Source organism: Cololabis saira, chromosome 5, assembly GCF_033807715.1.
Source record: "Cololabis saira isolate AMF1-May2022 chromosome 5, fColSai1.1, whole genome shotgun sequence".
NCBI lineage: Eukaryota > Metazoa > Chordata > Actinopteri > Beloniformes > Belonidae > Cololabis > Cololabis saira.
In genome coordinates, this window is record NC_084591.1 from 43,908,333 (window position 1) to 43,929,556 (window position 21,224).

Sequence of the window (21,224 nt, forward strand, 5' to 3'; positions counted from 1 at the left end):
ATGATGTTACATGCTGGACTAACCTTTCACCCGCAACAATTAGACAAAGAACAACAGTTAAAATGCACAAACAATACTGACTTTCCTGGGAAACTAATTCACAGCTGTCTACGTATGAATGCTGCAGAAGGTTATTATCACAGAGCAAAGAAATTGCTAAGAAAACATTTTGAAATTCAGTAACTTATTGCAGTCACACTCATGAATAACGATCTATAATGACCCTCAATCAGAAGTGAAGATTATGAAAACTCTGATCTCTACTTTCAAGTGACCCATACAAAAAAGCACACAGCTAAAGGAGTTAAACAGAAAGACACATCTTCCTGTGATGCCTTGGGCAGTTATTAGCAGTAAATACTTCTGAACAAAAGCATGCAGGTGGCAAATATTCACGTCAAATAATGACATATATGTGCCAATTATGTAACAATGATATACACTACAAAGGTTTGAAGTCAGCGCTTCCAACCTAAAATCACCAAACTAATCTGTCCACAATAACACATTTCATCTTCCACCTGCAAACCACTGCAGCCGAAGCTAAACAAGTGGCTCTTATGGGGGAAACAATACTAAATAAAAATTACAAGATTTAATTCATGTAAAATTTAAATCATATTTTAAATGACTTTATAAACAAAGGAAAAATATATATCCAGCCGCTGTTGTTAAATCTACCAATTGCAGTAATTATGCCATGTACTTTTTTAAATGACTATTGACAAAAAACAAGAAAAGAAACCAAAAAAGAAAGCTAATTTGACAGAACTTTTACATAAAACTCAAACACAGGGAGACGGACTGATGTTGCGCTGGACAAACCACCAAATACCAGCAAATAACCAACAGGAACACGACCAACCTCAATGAGAACTGTTTCCACCACATCCTTAGTGAGAAGATACCAAGCTGAAGGTGAATAACTAACTGACTCGGTCCAGAGGAATATTTACAGATAAATATACTGCTGGTGACGTCATAAAGGATCAAAGGAGGCAAGAATTCCACCGCCATATCAACCTACGTCATATCAAACCTACGTCATATTAGAGACGCCCCACTTCACTCCCACATGTTCACCGGGGGTTGTTGTCACATTGTGAGTGTCTAAAATAAGAGGCTGTGAACGGGTGAATAGGAAAAAGACTAAATCGCTTTGCAGAGCCTATAAGTGGCTGAACTAAAGAAATAAACTATAGGAGCGCCATCCATTTATTTTAAGGAGTAACTCGGTCGTCAAAGGACAGCATACGGATGTTTGTGTTGTTCAGTTATGATGAAACAAACACAAACGTGACAGTACACTCGGTAAGTGCGTATAGAAGACAGTTGTGAAGCCGCAGCTGCCGCTTACGACCATACCGCCATGAACCAGCAGAGGGCGCTGTTGCTACGTTTGGGAACATGTGCACATTCATCCTCGTTTGCAGCAAATCAGCTCCAGCTTCAGACGCGTAGCGTTCAAATGCTCTTTCATGGAGCCTTGGAACGTCATCAAAGACATGTGACGTCTTTGATGACGTCACGAAGAATAGTGGAAAAGGAAGCACACGTAATAGCACACATTAGAGTGAAGATGTATTTCTTTTCTTGTTATTATAAAGAACACCAGAAAACCAGACACACACAGCTGTTTAAAAGCACAGCAGAAGTAGTGGAATTATTTTGCCACAAGACCATGAAAATATTATAACTGTAATGTACTGAATGAGAGGTTAAAAAACAAGCTTGTGTATTATCAAAAACAACACATTATGCATTGAGTTGATGTGAAGATGTCTTCCAGCTCAGGAAGAAACATTTTACCAAGCATTCTTATTAGTTATTCCCATTGATTTTAAGACTCTAATACCAATCCAATAACACATGATCTTGCTATCTAATCGTTACATTTTAGCACACACAAGTTGTCGTGGATGACACTGTATTTAAAGTTTTGTCATGACCAAAAAAACCAAACGCCAGCTTTTCTTCTTGCACGAATGAGTTCCAATTGCTTTCAGTGATATTGATTTAACCCATGCATTGGTATCTATAGCTGTGTTCACACTGCCAGCCCAATATGCAATAACTAGCATACTGCTTGTTGAACCGCATGTAATTCTACTGAGTGCAAAAGATGATGCATACTGTCTGACTCTGTTACAAGATCTGCCCTGGTGCTCTCAGATGTCTGCCGTCTTCATTGTATCCCGGTCTGAAGGAGGAAGCTTGAAACTGTGAAATCTGACTGGATCACTGACTGGACTGTCGTTGGCACAACAGCTGATGATGTGCAACAAAAGCTTTATTCAACTGGACTCAGTGTCAGTGAGTGTCTTCCTGGAGCACAGGCGTGGGAGGTGGCTTTGTTGGAGTAAAAGGCATCAGACACACCTGCTGGATTTAAAACACAATAAGAAAAAATTGCATCCCCCCTGAAATAAAAATGGTCAAAATCATCCCCCCTTTAAAACTGCCATCCCCCCTTTTCTTCCCTTATGTTATTTCATCAATGAATGTGGTTTTACTGCTATTTCAACATTTAGAGTCATCACCAGAAAAATAACTTATTTGACAATTTTCAACTGTTTCAAGTAAAATTTCACTTGAAATAAGTAGGAAAATCTGCCAGTGGGACAAGATTTATCTTCTTATTACAAGCAAAAAAATCTTGTTCAACTGGCAGATTTTTCTACTTATTTCAAGTGAAAATCTACTTGAAACAGGTGAAAATTGTTGTGTTTTCCAGTGATGAGTCTTGTTTTAAGTGTAATGAGATTTTTTTTTACTAAAATGAGACATTTCAACTAGAAATAAGACAAATATTCTTGTTAAGATTTTGAGTTTTTGCAGTGATCCATTTTACTTATCAGGGGACAGTTTGAGTGAAATATTGATTAATCTGTATTGAAACGCTACCGTTTATAAGCCGAATAGTAAGTGGCGTGACACTTATACACAGGATTCAATTTTACGTCCAATCATCATCTCCTTCACATTGTATTTAAACTTTCTTCATTACCCTGCTTTTCTAGCGGCAGTTTGGCGTGTATGAGGCATCTGATATTGCTTTGTTTAAGCAGTTTGGGCTGCATTCCTGCTCTATAAATAAAGTTTATAATATTTATGATTGTTGTTATTTTAATAAAATATATTTTCTTGCATGATTACTTGAGAATAATGTGTCTTTTTTGTTTTTTTTTTAGATTGTGAGCAGAAAGACAACTCTATGCAACCTGTTACTGCCATCATTAAAATTCTTTGTACACTTATTGGCTGCATACAGTTTTTGTATAAAATGCTTCTGCAACTTTTCACTTTCCAACAATAGACTAGGTAGAATGTCAGAAATGGGCTTATTTAACATTTTGGGGGTATTTAAAGTGGCTGTATCCAAATCTGCTACAGTATGTACCAGGCTAAAAAAAAAATAGTTTTAAGCCTCCTAATTACTACAATAACATAGGCCTAAAAACATAGGCATTGCAGTAATTAGGTGAACAGGATAGAATATTAAAGTATCACATATCTACATGAACCCTCTCTGGCTTGTTCCTTATGAACAATAAGTTGTTTTTTTAGATATTGGATGCAAATTCGCACATAATGACGTCACACTTAATTTGGATGTGAATTTGAAAATTGTGATATGATTTTTTTTTTTGTTGTCTCAGGGTAAGCAGTAATCTACAGAAGTTTCATGGTGATTAATTGACTTTTTTTTGCCCTGTTCAGCAGTAATGCATTGCCAGTGGAGTTGATATACTTATTTCTCTATATTGAGGCATTTCAGCAGATTTGAATTCAGCAATACTCAAGAGACTTAACCCCCAGATGTTGGTTTTACCATGAGTTTTATTCTCCATTCATCAATTATCATTAATACATTTGCAAAGACTCCACACACGTCTGAATGACCCCTGAAGCACTTCTTCATCTTTGCCACAGCCTGGTATCGAACCAGCAACCTTCTGCTTCACAGCTCCACAGCTTGGACACCTCCATCCCCAGGATCACCCACACCCCAGGTTGACTTTAGAAAGTGTATAAGAGCATAAAGCCCTGGCCTCTGAGCCAGAATAGAAACTGCTGAAGATCATCATTCCACTGTTAGCACATGATTGGACGTTTTCATCCTGCCATCATTGTCAGATGACTGTACACATCAATGATCAATACATGACTGTGACATCACTGTTGTCTGCGGCGGTTTCCACACTTATCAGGTGAAATCACAGCTAAAAACCGTGTAAGATGTGTTTTATTACAGTCATCATTCTCTTATTCACTATTTTGTAATTTAAAGTAATTAAAAATATGCTTTCTTTTTTTTCTATGACATCATCACTGTTATGAAGTAAAAACTAAACCAAAAACCCCAAATAATATGGTCATTAATTCCATTGAAGAAGATATGATGTCATCAAGTTATGATGTCATTAATTCCATTGAAGAAGATATGATGTCATCAAGTTATGATGTCATTAATTCCATTGAAGAATATATGATGTCATCAAGTTATGATGTCATTAATTCCATTGAAGAATATATGATGTCATCAATTCCATTAACATTCCATTCCATCAACAAGCTTGTAACAGAGTTTATAAATAGAACTCCTTCTTACTAGTTCTCATCACATCTTTTGACAATGCCACGCAGACGCAGACAGAGCTCTCGCCCCGTCCGCAGGCGCCGGAGAGTCCGTAGGACCCGCGTCGCCCGCAGACGCAGGAGAGTTGTCCGACGCAGACGCTGAAGGTCAACAGATGATGGAGGGAATCCTGAATGAATGATTTAAAAAAGGAAAAAAATACATAAAAATAAATCATGAAAAAAAAATAACGTAAAAAAAAACAAACCCAAACCCTGATTTCAGTCGGTTACAAACCTTGTATGTCAATGTTTTACATCAAACGTTTACTGACTGAAATGGGCTTGACCAGTAAACCTGCCTGGCCTTGCCTTGCTGGGAGCTCCAGTTGGTCCGGCCTCTCGGCTCTCTCTCGGAGAAATAAAGCATTACATTTGAATTGATCTGGGCCCCTCTGGTAGCCAATGAAACTAATTTAACAAAAATTGATCAAGAGCTCCTGTACTGTTACACCCAGTGTGACTCCTGTCATATAGCATAGAAGCTGAATGCAGCTTCTCTGTGTCTGGTTCTGACTCTGAATTGGATCCAATGACCTGAGGGGTCTGGAAGGTTCATACTTGGTCAGGGGGTCACTGATGTATTTTGGTCCCAAACCATTCAGAGCTTTATAGACCAGCATCAGAACTTTAAAAGTCTGTCCTCTGACAGATATGCAGCCAGAGTAAAGAGGTCGACTGATTTCCACTTTTGGTTCCAGTCAGCTTCCCATGCAACATGGCTGTGCCACGTACGAAGAAAAATGGCTTTCAGAACCACTTTTCAGAAACCAATGGGTCACAAGACTTAATGCTTTGTCTATTGCTTATTTTTACGACCTATAATTCATACTGAACCATACTCAGTATGAAAGGAGTGTATATCAGCTTTTAATCAGACATACTATGGGAGAGGAAAACCATCTTTATATGTAAATGACTGAATATTCAACATTGTGGTTTAGCTGACATGGACTGCTGCTTGTTTATGTGGCGCTTTAGCGCCACCTTGTGGTCTCTTTGAACCATGCACAGAAACTTCTGCTTCCTCATGTGTTATGGCATTTCCAAAAGCAGTACCATTGTGTTGGAGAAAGCTGGTTAGGAAAGCGTTTAACATGTGCTTGTACGTTGTGTCTTTGTATTAGCAACACAACAGTCATATTTTGTACATGTTTGTACTCTGCACACACTTCTCTGGTTTTGAGAGAGGACAAGGAGCTCTGGGATGACGTACAGGTGAAAATTGCTCTACAGGAACTGTGGACACAGAGTGGCAGCAAAGTGGCCCGTCACATTTACAGCATGAACTGCTTCAGCGGGAGGAAATGCCCAGCGCCTTGGCCACCTTCCACATATAGAGTATGAGCAGGTAAAGATCAGAGACTTGGGCATATCTAACAACCCTCTGTTGAACCAGAGACGCAGGAGGCCAGAGTGTCTGCAGGATCTGGGGAATACCCAACAAAATTACTGTTAAAAAACATGGTGACATGTTTTGAAAACGGCTGGCACGACGAGTAAAAAATCTCTGTTTCTTTTTTTCCTGTAAAGTTGGACATTTTAAAGTGTAGGTAAATGGAGAATGACTGGCTTTTGGTCAGTTGTGGAACTGCAACGAAATTCATTTCTGCATAAGACCCAATGTGAGAAAGAGATGGTCGACCTTCCTGTCCTGAGCACCAAGAAGAGGACTAGAGTGGTTTTCCAAGATCCAATTAATATTATTGCAAAGTCATACATGTTTCCGCCCAGCTTCGAACAGGGGACCTTTCGCGTGTTAGGCGAACGTGATAACCACTACACTACGGAAACTTACATGCTTTGAAAATGGCGGGCGTAACGAAAAAAAAAATCCTATCTTCAAATCATTCATGTTAGAAATAAATGTATGACTTCATATAAGTTGTCCTGTTGTGGTAAAATTAAAAATCATCCATGAGTATTACCATGCTGGGTAGAAAATACAAAATGAACCACAAGGGAATCCAACTGATTACTTTAGAAAGACAGAACTGGATATGGTTAATAACTGAAGATTAGGCAGTCCTCTTGCATATTCAAACATTACTCGTTGTTGGCAGGATTTGAACCTGCGCAGGGAATCCCCAATGGATTTCTAGTCCATCGCCTTAACCACTCAGCCACAACAACCTGTCAGCTGTGTGTGTGCGTGTGCGTGTGCGTGTGTGTGTGAATCTTCAGAACAAGACAATTTAGAGCCTTTATCTTAAAATGGTTGGTTTTACTTTATCAGTTTGAGACATATTTATATCCTTATTTTTTTAAAAGATTTTGATGCAATGCATTTTCATCAACAGTCAGTGCAGTATGTTCATAGATCATACATCCACTTTCTTGTTTGCAAAAAGCTCTGGATGTATTTCAGTTAATCTCTCACAGGAATGTCATGTATGAGAGGAAGTCTTAAGTAGCAGAGGATGGTTTCCATCCATCCACCTCTGGGTTATGGGCCCAGCACGCTTCCGCTGCGCCACTCTGCTGTTTAACCAGCATGTGACTCCGCCACACAGTCCGTGACTTTGGGGGACGGCATCACTCCTTTCAAACCTTCTGACAGTGTCAAAAATCCTACAACTCTGTCAACTAACTAACCAGCTTAAATGACATCATGTGACCCAGCACAATTCTCTCAGATATGAATGAAGCAGATCTCTTCTAAGACTGATTTCTTTCTGATTATCTCTTAAAATTGATCAGATTTGTTTGGAACTGTAAAGGGAAACAACTGTTGGAAATGATCCTTCGTATTGATCAGTGACCAGCATTAGCATCACTAGCTGAAAACAACTGTATAAACATCATTCAAGAACATACTCATGATATTAGATACATTCATCACATATTTAAGGGTTCTTAGGGACATTTTAGGGTAACTCCATCCCCCTAAAGCAGGTCTAATGGTGTCCATGTTTCCATTTCCCCGTGTTGTTTTTTGAGGTGGAGCCTCGTGGATTGATACTACAACATCATGTGGGTAAAACCTTGATACCTGGTTGTGTGGAAGACTGACAGGTTCCACTGAGATTTGAACTCAGATTACTGGAGTCAAAGTCCAGAGTGCTAACCATTCAAAAGAGAGTGGGGAGTATCGGTCTATAGCCTTGAAAAGAAATGCAAAGCTCAAGTCTATCAATCCAGGCCAGTTCTTACAAAGCCTTGTGAACAATCTTGAGCAACGCTTGTCTTTGGAAGATGAGACCATCAAGGACCTCAGCATCCTTGATCAGAGTAAATGGCCATCAAACCCCAGTATCCGCCATGGTGAAGAACAAGTTAAGCGACTGTGCAAACGATTTAACTTGTGCACAGACCAAGCACTGAATGGGATGCAGGACCTACTGGAAGAGCCCAACAGTGAGCCCAAAGACATAAAACCACTCATGAACTGTATGAAAACATTCCCTGTCAGCACAGCAGAGTGTGAGAGGAACTTTAGCCTTATGAACAATATGGGCACAGACAGGAGGGCTGTCCTACTGGTCTCAAACATATCAAACTTAATGATGATTAACATCAATGGCCCCCCTACTTCCAAGTTTGATCCCAGAAAGTATACAAGGACCTGGTTGAAGAGCCACCGTGCTGCCTCTTCTGTGCGTTCTAGACAGTGCAGTGTGAAAACCCCTGCACAAAGCAAGTCTGTCTGGAATATACTGTAGTACAGGGGTAGACAGGCTGTTGACAGGTTTAAAAACCTGCACTGACAATAAATCTTGTGTTCAAAATCAGTTATTTGATGTTTACAGTTTATAAGTATATTGCACTACTTACCTAAGTACCTACCTGAAGTGCCTTGAACCAACTGTGAACACTTATTTAGAAACCCAGCATTGGATTGAGAGAGTATTTCACTGTGGTTTTCATGAATATGTTGTAAAATGTATATATTTGTGTTCATTGTTAACTAAATATTGTTATTTTGTAACATTGTTTGTTGAATATATTGTTGAATTATTTGAATGTTAAGAATAAACTAATATCTGACTGAAACACCATGTTTGCCTCATGTTAAATATATGTTATATTCATGCATTAGGCCGCCTGCGTAGGACCAGTAATATCTGCAAACTGCTCCTTGACAAAATAATGTTAATTTTATAATAGTGGCATACTCTGGCCTACACTATCTGTTGCAAATCAGCTCTTCCAAGATACAGTTTACAAAAGAAACTACTTGAAAGGTGAGAGAATAGTTGTCAAATTTTCATGTGTGGATTGACTAAGGAATAAGGAATAATTCACTCAAAATGTATAATTATGTAGTTGTCTCACCCTATAGTCTGTGGGCCAGTATTGATTGCAAAATCTGCACCTCTTCTGTGGCTAATGTTAATTTCATAATGATCCTTACTCCCTGAAGTGAAGCAGCAGAAATTAAGTGACAATGTGCAAATACTACTGGCCCATTTTTGGGTAAACTAAATATGCAGAAGTAGTCTTACATGTCACTGTTTATAACACAGGGCGTTTAATTCAATTTTTTCAATTCAATTTTATTTATATAGCGTCTAATACAACAGGTGTTGTCTCTAGACGCTTTCCAGAGATCCAGAACATGAACATAAACATAAACATAAACATAAACATAAACCCCCGAGCAATTATTATATAAACAATGGCAGGTAAAAACTCCCTTAGTGGGAGAAAAGCCTTAAGCCAAACAGTGGCAAGGAAAAACTCCCCTTTAGGAGGGAAGAAACCTTGAGCAGGACCAGGCTCATAAGGGGGGACCCTCCTGCCGAAGGCCAGACCGGGGGAGTCAGGGACGTCGACAGCACACAGCAGGCAGGTGGAAGCAGCAGCGGGATGACCAGAGGTGGGGGGGGGGGCGTCAGCAGCACACAACAGTCATGTGGAAGCAGCAGCGGGATGACCAGTTTATCCTTTGCTGGACAGGCCATTTAAAAAAAAATTAAAAATTGGGGCATAAATTGAGAGTATACCCAATTCTTCAGGGACCACTACACCACTGGGGTCAGGGGGACCCAGGCCGACCCACAGAGACCCGGCCGGACCCCAGCCGGACTGGGGTTACCTAACCCTAACCCTAACCGGGAACTCCTGGACTGGACCCCGGCCACATGGACCCCCATGACCTCCCAGCACCTCCAGGGACCCCACACACATCCCCGGGAAACACCACACCCATCCCCCCAACCACCGCACTGCACCCCGGCCAGACCCCCACACCGGGAGCCAAAGCCCTCAACCCGGCGCTCCGGCCGAGCCCGGGGACCCGCACTTAAGCACCCCTCCGACCGGCCACCCCTGAGTGATAGAGCCCAGCCCACGGGCCTGGAGGAGAGGCCCCTGGTACCCCCGGGGGACCTCGTGCCCGTGGTACCGCGGACAGCACTCTGCAGCCCGTGTAGGGACTTAGAAACTTTTCCAACACATGCCTCGTGTATGTGGTAGCATGGACAGCGCTCCGCAGCCCGAGAGGGACTTTGAACATGCCTCCTGCCCGCGGGCAGCACTCTGCAGCCCGCGGGCAGCACTCTGCAGGGGACTCTCAACATTTTTCAAACATTTTTAAACACTTTTCATGCCCGTAGTGCCATGGACAGCGCCAGGACCGGCCGACAAAAGCTTGGATCAAGGGCTGACTTTCAATAGATCGCAGCGAGATAGCTGCTCTGCTACGCACGAAACCCTGACCCAGAATCAGGTCGTCTGCAAGTGATTTAGCACCAGGTTCTCCACAAACATGCTTTGCGCAATGGGAGAGGGGCGACCATCCTTCGGGAAAAAGCTGTAGGATCAGAGTGGTCACTGTTACCACATAAGAACTGTAAGTTTGACTTTGTCCAGATTGCTGTCCCTGACATAAATAAACTATTACTATCTCTGCCAATTGAAAAACCTGCTGGAACAGACAAGCTAGATGGTAAACTGCTACGACTTGCTGCAGCTTACATATCAACTCCCATTTGTCACATCTTCAATAGATGTTTTACTAACGGGGTTTGATCAAGAATTTGGAAAGAGGCTAAGATAATTCCAATACCAAAGGACAATAAATCTAACTTCACAGATGCTAACAACCGTCCAATAAGCATACTTCCTGTCTTAAGCAAATTATTAGAAAAGATAGTTTTTAATCCAATCCAAAATTATTTTATCATAAACAGAGGTGTCAAGTAACAAAGTACAAATACTTTGTTACCTTACTTAAGTAGAAATTTTGGTTATCTATACTTCACTGGAGTAATTATTTTTCAGACGACTTTTTACTTTTGCTCCTTACATTTTCACGCAATTATCTGTACTTTTTACTCCTTACATTTTAAAAACAGCATCGTTACTCTATTTCATTTGGGCCTTTAAAAAAAAACTATCCAGTTAAATTGCTCCATCCGGATAGAGTGAATTTGGTTGTGGTTGTTTCAGATGTTCTTGTCCAGTTTTGTTCTTACATCCGTTCCCTCAGATTCCTGCAACTAAACTTGGATGTACATTCCAATAAAGGTTAGGATAAATGATAACATGCCTCTGAAGTTTGACTTTTGCACCATTACAATACTTATAGGCAACTAGTCATCATATCTCCTGCTCTCTGAAACACATGTTAATGCTCAATAGTACACATATATGCTTCTTTAATATATTTACATTATACTAAGATACATTCATTTTCAATGGCTTTTGTCCTTAATGGCTTTTTTCCCCCTTACATTACTTTTACTTTTATATTTTAAGTAGTTTTGAAACCAGTACTTTTATACTTTTACTTGAGTAAAAAACTTGAGTTTATACTTCAACTTGTACAGGAGTATTTTTAAACTCTAGTATCTATACTTCTACCTGAGTAATGAATGTCAATACTGAAGACACCTCTGATCATAAATAATCTGATCACAAGTTCACAGCATGCATACAGAGAGTGTCATTCAACCACCACAGCTCTAGCCCAGCTAACTGATTAGTACTGAAAGTACTTGATGGTACATCCATCCATTATCTAAACCCGCTATATTCTTTGCAGGGTCACGGGGGTCTGCTGGAGCCTATCCCAGCTCATTTTCAGGTGAGAGACAGACCCCTGGACAGGTCAAAATACAATCTTTATAATCTGAAACTTTCAACAATAACCCGAGTTTCAGTGGTAAATAGTTTGGCCAGTATGGGGACTGACCCCATGACCTTGGTGTTATTAGCACCAGAATCTGACGTTCTGAGCTAACCGGCCTTCGTGGTGAGTCTTTCTTTTTCGCATGTACGTATGTACGTATGTATGTATGTGCATGTTTGATCCAGGCCTGGTTTACAACATCTTGAGTTACATGCACAGTCTCCCAAACCAAGTAGAGACCTTTTTAAGTGAGGTCAAACTTGGAAAGTTAGTGACTGTCAGACACACCACGTAAAGAAATACACATTTGGTCAAGAAGAGTTGGAGGAGTACCCCACCTTGTGGCACGAGTGAAGAACAGCATAGCATTAAAGTGACTAAAAGGAGAAGAACCAGACATTACCTCCCTCTCAAGCAGTCCACATCTCTTAGAAGAACTTTAAGACTTGAATGTGTGAATTAACTTTGGGTAAGAAACGTTCAATGTGCCTTTCTTTTTTTTAAGCTACATGTCATTTTTCCATTTCACCACCATGGTTGAACCATGAATGAATGAGACCTCTATAATCTTTTTCTCATCCAAAGACAGATGAGTTTAGAGGCTCTGCTGGGATTTGAACCCAGGATCTCCTGTTTACTAGACAAGTGCTTTGACCAACTAAGCCACAGGGCCTCCACGACCTCTCACTTACCTCGTCTCAGACATCAAAACAGTGAGACCTTTAGAGGTGTGATATGCTGGAATGAGAAACAGAAGCCATTGGTGGACCACACGTCCTAAAGGACAAGGATCTGACTTTGGATAAGAAGGTTGAGAGTTTTAGTCCCTCTGTGGTTAAAGAGACTTGAGACAGTAAGTTATAGTGTCCTACCTCACATTCACTCTTTACAGGTCACTTCAGTTTAGCTACCGTCTTATATACCTGCTACACATATTTACCTGTCAATAATGGGACTAAGATCAGGGTTTTTGTTTGTTTTTTGTTTTTTTTCACGTTATTTTTTTTTCATCATTTATTTTTATGTATTTTTTTCCTTTTTTAAATCATTCATTCAGGATTCCCTCCATCATCTGTTGACCTTCAGCGTCTGCGTCGGACAACTCTCCTGCGTCTGCGGGCGACGCGGGTCCTACGGACTCTCCGGCGCCTCCGGCGCCTGCGGACGGGGCGTCTGCGTGGCATTGTCAAAAGATGTGATGAGAACTAGTAAGAAGGAGTTCTATTTATAAACTCTGTTACAAGCTTGTTGATGGAATGGAATGGTTAATGGAATTGATGACATCATATATTCTTCAATGGAACTAATGACATCATAACTTGATGACATCATATCTTCTTCAATGGAATTAATGACATCATAACTTGATGACATCATATATTCTTTAATGGAATTAATGACCATATTATTTGGGGTTTTTGGTTTAGTTTTTTCTTCATAACAGTGATGGTGTCATAGAAAAAAAAGAAAGCAGACTTTTAATTACTTTAAATTACAAAATAGTGAATAAGAGAATGATGACTGTAATAAAACACATCTTACAGCAGGGGTATTCAACTAGATTCGGCCGGGGGCCACATCTGCAAAAGGACTGTATGGAGAGGGCCGCACAATTTGAAAATGTGGGGGTTTTCAAAATGTATTTTGCACTCAAAGACGAAGACTTATGTAAATATAATACATTTGTATTATACATTTTAATATATCTAGTTTACATATGAATTATGTATTAATTGTCTCCAGATTTAGTAATTGTGAATGTTAAATATAATATTTAATATTATTTTGAATGCAAGTTCATTTTGAAACCATGCATTGTGCAAACGAAATTGATATTGACCTACTTTTAATAAAACACGCCATAATGACAAAGCACCACTTTCCACCAAGCTTTCCTTATTTGAATATTATATTAAGCATTGAGCACAAGCATTTCAGTCCATAGTAGCCAGTTTGATGTTATAAATAAGCAACTAAAATATTAACCATAAGCTCCTTTATTAATTACACATCTGTGCATTATATCAGCAAAACAAAACAATCACGAATTATAGGAGGCTTAGCAAGTTCCATCTGAAATGCAAAGTCCTCACTTATTCAAATGAAAAAAAATTCAGGCCAATCCTAGAAGCCTAATGATGTAAACAAGTCCTCTATACAACGGAGGTTAATAATAATGTGACAAACATTAACACTGTGCAACACTGGCAAAAAATCCGAAGTAAAAAACATCTCCAACAGAGATTAACATGTACAAACACTATGCATCGTTAACCAACTAAAAAAAGGCTACCAAGCATCTTAAACTTAAATGCAATATGCATTCTCTGCACACATTACAAATAAAAATCGCACCTTGTGTGAACGCATTCCTGGCATGTCTGTCTGCCTGTCTGTCTGCATGAGTCTCAAGGCTGCTCGTCAGCCAGCGGTGTGCAGCGGGCCAACAAAATTACGCGCAGCTGTTATTAACTGTTTGGTTTTTTCCCCACTTATTCCACCGAACACCGAAAGTGTTTTTTTTGCTATTTTCGGCCGAACATTCGGTGCATCACTATTATAAAAAAAAAAAAAAAAAAAAAAAAAAAATTTCAACAAACACCCCCTTTTTTGAAATATGACCAGGGGCCACATAAAAGCTCCTGGCGGGCCGCATGTGGCCCGCTGGCCGCCAATTGAATATCCCTGTCTTACAGGGTTTTTAGCTGTGATTTCACCTGATAAGTCTGGAAACCGCCGCAGACAACAGTGATGTCACAGTCATGTATTGATCATTGATGTGTACAGTCATCTGACAATGATTCAAACCTTCATACTTAAATAAGCTTGTGTTTTACGTTACCACTGCAGTTCTTCATTTGATCCAGTTACCTTCATATTTTCAGTCTGATGTGATAAAAACATTTACCTTCTTCCAGTGTCGTTTCATACTAGTGTTCTGTTAGTCCAGTGTTCTGGTACATCCTCCCAGTGAGAACCAGTGAAGAAATGAGTAAAAACATGAAATAATAAAACTGATCAACTTACCAGGTGGGACTCTCATTCTTTGTACTTTTTTCATTCTTACTTGTTAATGTTTCATCACCTTATTGTCGTGCTGATATTACGTTATTCTCATAATCTGATGTCCTGGTATTCTGATGTTTTATGAGATCCAACAAATGTAAATCTGAGAAACGAAAGAAAGAAAAAGAAACATGTTTAAATATGTACCATCAGTTTCCTCCAAAATATTGACTCAAATATTCTGATTATATCCACATACCTGAGGTTTTACCTTACAAACCTCATACTTAAGTTCCACCGTACCTGATAGATGAGATGACGTTACAAACCGTTTTGCATTTTGTCCAGTTTTCTGCTCATCTGGTGTGATGTTATTCTGATGTTGGATCAGATCCTCATATTCAAAACATGAAACATAGGGAAAAAAAATAAAAGACAAGTAGAAAGTTCATCTAAATTTGCAAACTTGAAAACATGTGAGAAAGAAAAATAATCAAATTTAAATGATTCATGTCAGTTATAATATTTCTCCACTTTGTTTCAAATACAGAGGTGAAATATCCATCCTGTGTGTTTGACCTAACAATCTTCTTAGATTGTTAGGTCTAAGAAGACCTAACAATCACCATATTTTCATGTTACTGTGAACAAACAATTTCTTTTTTCCATTATTTTCTCCATCAGATGTCCTGATCATCAAATGCTGTTAGACCAACATTTCAGTGTGATGCTCTGGTGAATACTCACACTGTAAACCTGAGGAAGGAAATGTTGCTTAATATAAAACCTCCTGAGGTCAGATCCATTGTGATGTCATCAATGACATCATAGAACTTTGATGATGCATCTCTGTGATGTTTTAGAATGTTTATTCATTGTGAATCCTTTAACATTGTTGAATATGAATGATTGTATCAATTAATGTCAGAAATGCACTGAAAGGATTCACATTCCTAGGAGTACCTTAGAAAGCTTATAATAATAACTAGACAATTTCCTCGCAGAAATTTCGAGAGTGCCACGGCGGGCTGCTGTCCATTTGTGTACATTGCTTCATTTTGCAAGCAATAAAGGTGAAGGACTCAAAACTAAGTCTGATGACACCACACAGGATTCTCTACGTCAAACCATTCAAAAGTTATAGCAGTGTTGTGGAGCAGAAGCTTCTTCTCAATAACCAGAACGTGTGTCTTTAAAACGGAACATTTATTCTCCTCAAACAAGCTGCAGCTTACAAAACGGGAGAAAATAACGGATCTTTCCTCGACATCTTCAGCACGCAGTTAGAATCAACGTTAGCGGTCAACACCTGCTCGATCACTTCCGGTAGACTTCAAAATAAAAGCATTTCCCTTTGAAACCGGAAATAGGGTATTTTCAGTACAATCTTGATACTAACACAAGAAAATTGACAATTTAACGTTTATCAGGACATGTTCACTTTACTGTAAACAGTTTAACTGTAAATACATGTAAATAAATTGTAAATACTATAAATAATGTAAAAAGTGCATCTTATACATTTTAACTTACAGCTTTAAGTAAACATGAATTATCTGTTTCAATCCCTTTTAATAAAACAATTCACAACATTCTCCCGCCCGATGAACAACTGTTCATCACTACTCAGTCTCCTTTAACTTATCTCTAATGGATATATCAACTGAACAGGTCTCTTCAACAAACTGCCTGTCGTTGTACGAACAGTGCAGGAATGAATGAGTCCGTCTGGAAACAGCTCTATTATCCTGCCCATTTTCCAGATCTGCCTGGGTATGTTGTCCTCTCCGATCAGAACGACCTCTCCCACTTTCAGCATAGTGGGTACAGGTAACTCACACCTGTGAGCTGATTTCAAGCCCATCAGGTAGTCCTTTTTCCAGCTGTTCCAAAAGCTGGTTAACAGTCTCTGCCGGTACCTCCATCTCCGGCCCATGTCCTCTCTGCTCACGTTGGTTGCCTGAGATGGTGGAAGCATAGTCTTTGGTGGTAAGGAAGTTAGTCTTTTCCCAACCAGGAAATGAGAGGGTGTAAGTGGCTGGGGCTCTGAAGCATCACTGTCCATATAAGAAAGAGGCCTGGAGTTTAACACAGCCTCTATTTCAGAAAGCATGGTTGTCAACTCCTCGAAGCTTAGTGAAGCTTTCCCCATGATCCTCTTCAGACATGTTTTTACAGATCTCACAAGTCTTTCCCAGAAGCCGCCCCACCAAGCAGCTCGCTCGGCAATAAACTTCCAGGTGATCCCTTTGTCAGCGAAAAACTCTGTAAGCTCTGACCCTCTGATAGACTTCCGCAGTTCTTTTAGGTCTTGGGCTGCTCTCTTGAATGTTTTAGTATTGTAAACTGTGTATAGTAAATAACTTTACACAGTCCTCGTTTTGCAATAAATCTCTTTAAGTCTAAGAGAAACTTTTCAGTAGTCTGATCTGAGACTAGCTCTAAATGCACAGCTCTAGTGACAGCGCATGTGAATACTGCAATATATGCCTTTGACTGGCCACTAGACTTGACATATAATGGTCCTGCAAAATCTACCCCTGTAACTTCAAAGGGTGGTGACTCAGTAACCGTGTCTCTAGGTAGCGGAGCTGTGACTTGCTGTGCTGATTTCACCTCAAGTCTCTTACAAATGTTACAATGTGAGACTGTTTTCTTCACCAGCTGTCTCCCCTTCAAAACCCAGTGTTTCTCCCGCATCTGCACTAGAGTATCTCTGACCCCAGTGTGCATCACTCTCTCATGACAGTACTGAGCTAGTAACTCAGAGTATCTGTGTTTTGTAGGCAGCACCCACGGGTGTTGCTCCCTGAAACTGAGATCTGAGTGCTGTAGTCTACCTCCTACATCTTGTCCAGATTTCAGCTGACTGATTTCTTGGTTAAAGCGATGCTCTTGTGTCACTTTAACCCAGTACACTTCTGCAGCAGTGAGCGCTTCTGCAGTTAGCTCTCCCTGAGTCTTTTGACTAGAACGAACATTAGTTATGAACCTTTTCACCCATGCAGTTGTTCTCAGCACTGTTTTTAACCTGCTGTACTTGTCTAGATCTAACAGTGGCCCAGCTTGTTCTGTGCTGGTAAACTGTACTACAGTACTACAGACCTAAGCTCAGTGTTTACCTCATTTGTGACACAGTCCTCATCAGTGCTTTCTGTATCATCAGTTGGTGAGAGCGAAGCGGGTCCGCTCCACCACAGCTGGCTCTGGATGAGGGTTTCTACACTCTGGCCTCTGGTTGGTAGATCAGCAGGATTGGTTTTGCCGCTGCAGTGTGCCCACGACTCTGGATTTGTGAGAGCTTGTATTTCAGTCACTCTGTTGGCCACAAATGGCTTCCACCTTTGTGCTGTGCTGTGTATCCAATGAAAGACAATCATTGAATCTGTCCACATGTGAAGCTGATTTACTTGCAGGTTCAGTGGCTGGAGAAGATTGTTCCCTAACCTTGCTCCGATCAATGCACCCATCAGCTCCAAGCGTGGTAATGTCATTTTCTTTAATGGAGCCACCTTTGACTTGGATGCTACAAAGGTTGTCACAACTTCTCCTTCTTTGTTCTGTCCTTGCAGATAGGCAACAGCACTGTATCCCTTTTCGCTAGCATCACAATCGACATGTAGCTTGATATTCTCTGAGTTTGGTTGAATCTCAATTTGGTACCACCTTGGAATGGCCACCAGGTCAAGCTCTGTAAACTCTGACCCTCTGATAGACTTCCACAGTTCTTTTAGGTCTTGGTCTGCTCTCCTGAATGTTTTAGCATTGTCTGAGTAAATAACTTTACACTAGCAGACCCCTGTGACCCTGCAAAGGTTATAGCGGGTATAGATAATGGATGGATGTACCATCAAGTATTTTCTCTGACATACTCACCCATTTAACAAAAGTGTCCATAAAGTGGAAGTACATCAGTTATCAGTTCTGTAAAGCTGAAATAAACATGTATGTTTGATTGAATCAGAAGCATTAGTCAATAAAATGTAAAATTTGAAGTGAAGAGTTCAAGTTTTTGGAGAATCTTTACTCTCTCCGTATATTTGCAATAACCCGAGACGGCAGCTAAACTGAAGGGACCTGTAAAGAGTGAATGTGAGGTAGGACACTATAACTTACTGTCTCAAGTCTCTTTAACCACAGAGGGACTAAAACTCTCACCCTTCTTATCCAAAGTCAGATCCTTGTCCTTTAGGATGTGTGGTTCACCAATGGCTTCTGTTTCTCATTCCAGCATGTCACACCTCTAAAGGTCTTACTGTTTTGATGTCTCAGACGAGGTAAGTGAGACGTTGTGGAGGCCCTGTGGCTTAGTTGGTCAAAGCACCTGTCTAGTAAACAGGATCCTGGGTTCAAATCCCAGCAGAGCCTCTAAACTCATCTGTCTTTGGATGAGAAAAAGATTATAGATGTCTCATTCATTCATCCATGGTTCAAACATGGTGGTGAAATGGAACCCATTGAATGTTTCTTACCCAAAGTTAATTCACACATTCCAGTCTTAAAGCTCTTCTAAGAGATGTGGACTGCTTGAGAGGGAGGTAATGTCTGGTTCTTCTCCTTTTAGTCACTTTAATGCTTTGCTGTTCTTCACTCGTGCCACAAGGTGGGGTACTCCTCCAATTCTTCTTGACCAAATGTGTATTTCTTTACATGGTGTGTCTGACAGTCAGTTACTTTCCAAGTTTGACCTCACTTAAAAAGATCTCTACTTGGTTTGGGAGACTGTGCATGTAATTAAAGATGTTGTAAACCAGGGGCCGGATTCACAAAACATTCTTAAGAAAAAAAATCTTCTTAAGTGTCATTTTTTTCTTAAGTTCAGTCTTAAGAAGAAAAAAAAGGAAGAAGTCATATTCTCCAAAAAAGTTCTTAAGTATTTTCTCAACTTTCTTCTTAAGAAAGGTTGTTTGTTGGGGTGGCAGCCTGACATTGGAGGACAGGAACAGGATTAATAAACGTATTAAAAAGGCCGGTTCTGTCATTGGTATGAGCCCTTCTTCTCTGGAGGTCAGAACAGAGCAGAGGACTAGGAGGAAGCTCAGAGTTATTAGTACCAGTTATAGTACCAGTTATACTAGGAGGAAGCTCAGAGTTATCCTGTCCCAAGATGATCATCCCCTGTACAGCTTTTTTTCAAGAAGTAGCAGAAGTAAACGGCTTCTTTTGCCCAGATGCTCCACAGAGAGATTTAGGAAATCCTTTGTTCCTGCAGCAACCAGACTTTTTAACTTGGACTGCTGATGTCATGTATATCTATATTATATTAACCCTTGTACTGCAAATTGCACTTTAAACTGCAGCCACTTTTAGACTGTCATAACTTGCTGCCATATTCTCTTGTACAGTGCACTTTTAATTGCAGCTATATTCTTAGCTGTTTAATTTGTAATTCTATACTTGTCTTGCACATTGCACTTTTAAATGGATTTGTATTCTTTTTCTCTTATCTCCCTTTTTTGGGGGGTCATTTTCTGGTTATTTGTTTTGTTGTATTGATCCACTGCTGTCCCTAGGTGGAGACATGTTAATGTGTATTGTTGATTGTTTTATGTTGTATTGTTGTGGCCATGGTTGAAATGAAGTTTCCCCTTTGGGGATTATTAAAGTTTAATCCTATCCTATGCTATCCTATCCTATCCTAACTTTCTTCTTAAGTTTCTTCTTAAGAAAAAACTTAAGAATAAATGGTATTCTTGAAATAAAAGTTCTCAAGTTTGTTCTTGACTTTTTTCTTAACTTTAAGACAACCTTTAAAATTTCCTTTGTGAAAAAGTAAGCCTCTAATATCACCTTTTTCAACACATTTGCACATGCACAAACAAAAACCCGCAATGTTGTGGAGCGATACATCGGTGTAGTGAAGTCTCGCTTCAGGTGCATCGACTGAATATAATGAAATGAAATGAATATATATAATTTTGTATACCAAGTACGTAGAGGTGCACTAAATAAAAACCTCTACATATGTAGCTTAATAAAATAAAATGAAATTCAATAGACTGATATGTTCCTTTTAATACATTGATTCAAATTGTGACGGCTCTGATGTACAGACAGAGCAGCAGCTGCTTCTGGGGCATGAAAACATGAAGCTTCACTTTATATTCAGACAAACTAATGTGGCAGCTACAACGTCGTTTTGGTGTGAAATGCATTCTGGGATACTTGGCTGCTACTGCTGTGTGAACGGTCTGCTGGAGCGGCTACTGAATTGATTGAGTGATTTCGGATACAGCCATATTTTAAGAAGTTCTTAAGTAGGAAAAATTAGAAATTCGTAAGAAATGACAGTTCTTAAGATGGTTCTTAAGAAAATATTGAGGAATTGCACTTAAGAACTTTCTTATGAACTTCTTAATTTTAGATCTTAAGACATTTCTTAAGATCGTTCTTAAGAACATATTGGTGAATCCGGCCCCAGGATCAAACATGCACATACACACAGGTGATCAGGTGCAGGGGAATTAGGAGCTGGGAAGCCAAACAGTTTTTTAGTTTTTTTTGG

At 39.8% G+C, this 21,224-nt stretch overlaps 3 non-coding genes across 3 annotated transcripts; 1 reads left to right on the forward strand and 2 right to left on the reverse strand.

Annotated features, from left to right (window-relative positions):
* Window positions 1–6,359: 6,359 nt before the first annotated feature.
* On the reverse strand, window positions 6,360–6,432 carry trnav-aac (transfer RNA valine (anticodon AAC)). Its single transcript has one exon. It is a non-coding gene; the product is annotated as a tRNA-Val (tRNA).
* Window positions 6,433–12,312: 5,880 nt separating this feature from the next.
* Window positions 12,313–12,386, reverse strand: trnat-agu (transfer RNA threonine (anticodon AGU)). Its single transcript has one exon. It is a non-coding gene; the product is annotated as a tRNA-Thr (tRNA).
* Window positions 12,387–19,015: 6,629 nt separating this feature from the next.
* On the forward strand, window positions 19,016–19,087 carry trnat-agu (transfer RNA threonine (anticodon AGU)). Its single transcript has one exon. It is a non-coding gene; the product is annotated as a tRNA-Thr (tRNA).
* Window positions 19,088–21,224: the final 2,137 nt, after the last annotated feature.